We start from the raw sequence: 4,157 nt of genomic DNA on the forward strand, positions 1-4,157 counted from the left end.
GCTTACACGTGATGGGGCGTGGCCTCCCGGCCGAAACCAACAGCGAGACCCTTTCCAGGGCCTTAAAGGGACCGCCCTCGTCCTGAGCCAGTACCTTGAAAGTGAAATGCAGCAAAGATTGAGCCTGACCTGTGAGTGTGACTGAGGGCACGAATAAAGCATGAATGACAAACATCGAGCTTTGCACTTAGTTCCATAAATGTTTCTTGTACTAAAGTGAAATTTCTATGCTGAAAAAGCCCATTTTCCCAGAAATAGTCCTTTGACCTCCCACCCCCCCTCCCCACCCCCCCATCCTCAGTTTTTGACTCTGGCTGGTAAAATCCAAAGGAAAGAAGCCAAAGTTACATATATAATCCTGGAAAGCACAGGTAATCTTTACAGAAGTTCTTGACCACCCACGCCCTATCCTTAAACTGAAGTCCTGGAGGTAGTTCACAGAAGACAAGAGAAATCCGTACTACAAGTAGGAACATAGCCAATAGATTTACAATTAATAAATGCCTGCTATAGCTATGAATATATATAGGGGTCTCTGGGTGTCTTGAGCTCAGCTCTGGTCATGATCTCACAGTTCATGAGTTCCAGCCCCCATTGGGCCCTGCACCAAGAGTGAGGAGCCTGCTTGGGATTCTGTGTCTTTGCTCTTTTTGCTCCTCCCTTGCTCATGTGCTCTGTCTCTCTCTCTCTCTCAAATATAAACTTAAAAAAAGAATATATATAAAGTTTTATTTATCCAACACACATTTATCAAGCACCCTCTATGTGTCAGCTGCTGCATGAGGCACTTTGCATATAGTATTCATCCTAACAAGCACTTTCCAAAGTAGGAATAATTATTCTCTCCATTTTATAATGAAGAAACCAAGGGTCAACAAGGTTGAATAAACAGCTAGAGGTTATAGAGGGAGTGAGTCATGATTCAAACCCTGCACTGTCTAACTCACATTGCTGTAGACTGAGGGAGAATGCGAGAGTTCTTACCTCCCTCCTAATCATGTAGTGTCAGGCTACATGACCACTTAAAATTGAAACACTTGGGGCGCCTGGGTGACTTAGTCGGTTAAGCATTAATCGTCAGACTTCAGCTCATGTCATGATCTCCTGGTTAGAGAGTTCAAGACCCATGTTGGGCTCTGTGCTGACAGTTGAGAGCCTGGAGCCTGCCTGGGATTCTGTCTCCCTCTGTCTGTGCCCCTCCCCTGCTTGCACTCTGTCTCTCTCTTTCAAAAATAAACATTTAAAAAAATTTAATAAATAAAATAAAAATGAAAATGAAACACTTACTGTATAATTTTTTATATGATGTTCCAAAAAAGGCAAAAATAATCTATGGGGATATCATGTAGGAGCAAGTATGAAGGAATCTGCTAAGAGGCTGAACATATCTTGTTCCGTGTCACAGTTACACAGGTGTACACAGATGTAAAGTTTCACATAATATTTGTGCATTTCACAGATACAAGATACACTTCAATGAAAATGTTGAAAAAGTTAAAAGTATTTAAATTAATTTGTAAAAAAAAAAAAAAAAAGGAAGGTACTCAATAACTGCTGTTCCAGCATGGTCGCTTGCCAGCCTAGAGTTTGCCCCCTGCCAAAGGAAGTTCAGGGAGCTCCCCCACCAATGCTGTGGCCAGCTGACCAAAGTTTCCCAGTGGCCAATAGTGCCATAGGGCACTGTCAGCATATCTGGTTGTACTGAGCTCATATACTGGGGTAACTAGCGGGTCACACTGGGCTGCCCAGGCCCTGGGAGCCATGAACATGTCTCTTCCTGGAAATCTGGTGCTGGCTGAGGAGGGACAAGGGTTCAGGGCACTGGTTGTAGTCATCTGACTCACAACCTCCCCCTCCTCCTCCTTCAAGATAGAAAGAGTTACAATTCTCTCTCCTCAAATGCTAGAAACTGCCCAAAGGTCCTTTCCCAGTTTATCACTCATTCAATAAACACGTTTTGAGCACCTTCTTTAGGCCAGGAATTCAGGAATAAATAGGATTGATAGGGCCTATGTAAATACATGAAACAGACAATAAACAAGCAAAAAATGAAATAGAGATGATAATTTTAGATACGTACTATGAAAAATAAAGGAAAAACAGAATGATGCCATAGAGAGAATATTGGGTGAAATTAATTTAGATATGATAGGGATGAAATGGGACTATTTGGACAGAAATCTGAAGGAAAAGGGGCAGCTGGGCTAAAATTTTGGTGTTGGGAGTTTGAAGCAGAGCAAAGGCTTTAAGATGAGTCTGAAGATCAAAAAGTTCTCGAGGTGCCTGGGCAGCTCAGTTGGTTAGGCAATTAGGCATCAGCTCAAGTTATGATCTCACCATCTGCCCTGCATAGGTCTCTGTTGACAGCTTGGAGGCTGGAGTCTCTGCCCCTCCCTCTCTCTCTCCCTCTTTCTCTCAAAAATAAATAAGCATTTTTAAAAAATTTTTAGGGAACTTTCTAGAACACTCGATGAAAAGCGGAGGAGCAGTGGCTACCCGAGCTGCGCCCAACAGTGCACTCCTTCCTCTCCCCTACACCAGCCTCGGCCAGCTCACCGACCAACTCACCAACTATAGACTATGGAGAAAGAAACTATTTACTATGATGTTTTAGGGGTCAAATCCAATGCTACCCAGGAAGAATTGAAAAAGGCTTACAAGAAATTGGCTTTCAAGTCCCACCCTGACAAGACTCCAGATGAAGGAGAGAAGTTTAAACAGAGTTCTCAAGCTTCTGAAGTGCTTTCTGATGCGAAGAAACAGGAATTATATGACAAAGGAGGAGAGCAAGCAATTATAGAAGGTGGTGGTTTTGTCTCCCCCATGGACATCTTTGATATGCTTTTTGGAGGCGGAGAAAGAATGCAAAGAGAAAGGAGAGGTAAAAATGTTGTGCATCAGCTCTCTGCAACCTTAGAAGATTTATATAATGGTGCAAGAAGAAAACTAGGTCTGCAAAAGAATGTGATTTGTGACAAATGTGAAGGCCAAGGTGGTAAGAAAGGAGCAGTAGAATGTTGTCGCAATTGCCAAGACACTGGAATGCAAATAAGAATTCATCAGATAGGACCTGGAATGGTTCGGCAAATTCCATGTGTGTGCATGGAGTGCCAGGGCCATGGGGAACAGATCAGTCCTAAAGATAGAGGTAAAAGCTGCAATGAAGGGAAGATAGTTCGAGAAAAGAAGATTCTAGAAGTTCATATTGACAAAGGCATAAAAGATGGCCAGAAGATAACATTCCATGGTGAAAAAGACCAAGAACCTGGACCAGAACCAGGAGTTCTTATCATTGTTTTAGATCAGGATCAAGCTGTTTTTACTCAGGCGAGGAGAGGATCTTTTCATGTGTATGGACATAGAGTCGGTGGAAGTACTTGTGTGCCTTTCAAAAGCCAATATCTACTCTTGACAGCAGAACCGTTGTCATCACCTCTCACCCAGGTCAAATCGTCAAGCATGGAGATATCAAGTGTGTGCTGAATGAGGGCATGCCAATTTATCAAAGACCACAGGAAAAATGTCACCTAATCATCGAATTTAAGGTAAACTATCCTGAGAATGGCTTTCTCTCTTTTGATTAACTCTCTGTGCTGGAAAAACTCCTACCTGAGAGGAAGGAAGTAGAAGAGACTGATGAAAAGCAGCGCCCCAGGGGCAACAACAGGGCTGCTCAAGTCCCAGGAAGTGTTGGCTCTGCAGACCTTCAGGGTCCCAGTTCTGGCCTTTCTCCAAGATCCAAGACAGAACCTCTGCCTTTTCCTCCTCACCCATCATTACTGATCAGCACTGAGGAATCCTGCAGCTTCCCTCCAGTAGCGTCTATGCCCAGAGAAATGGATCTACGTTAGCCGGGGGGGAGGGGGGGTTGGGGTACCAATTTCCATGAAATGGTGCAAAGGACTGGATGATTGTGAAATGACAGCTACCACCACAAATACTAGAAAAGTCCAGAAAGCTGGACCTCTGGATTGGAATAAACTGGGAATGCTTTGAAGAGAAAGATAGCCTTGAACTTGACCTAGGGGAATGAGAGAGAACATGTGGAATGGGAAGAGAGGAACTCTGAGCACACTAAGAAGCTCTGAGTGTCAATCCTCATGGAGTAGAGTTGGCACAAGGAAGAGTAGGCAATTCTTCCAGAAAAGTAGGATGAA

At 43.6% G+C, this 4,157-nt stretch overlaps 1 pseudogene; it reads left to right on the forward strand.

Annotated features, from left to right (window-relative positions):
- Window positions 1–2,580: 2,580 nt before the first annotated feature.
- LOC120248168 lies at window positions 2,581–3,851 on the forward strand (annotated as a pseudogene).
- The last annotated feature ends 306 nt before the right edge of the window (window positions 3,852–4,157 follow it).

This window comes from Hyaena hyaena, unplaced genomic scaffold, assembly GCF_003009895.1.
Source record: "Hyaena hyaena isolate Hyena2069 unplaced genomic scaffold, ASM300989v1 scaffold_577, whole genome shotgun sequence".
Taxonomy (NCBI): domain Eukaryota; kingdom Metazoa; phylum Chordata; class Mammalia; order Carnivora; family Hyaenidae; genus Hyaena; species Hyaena hyaena.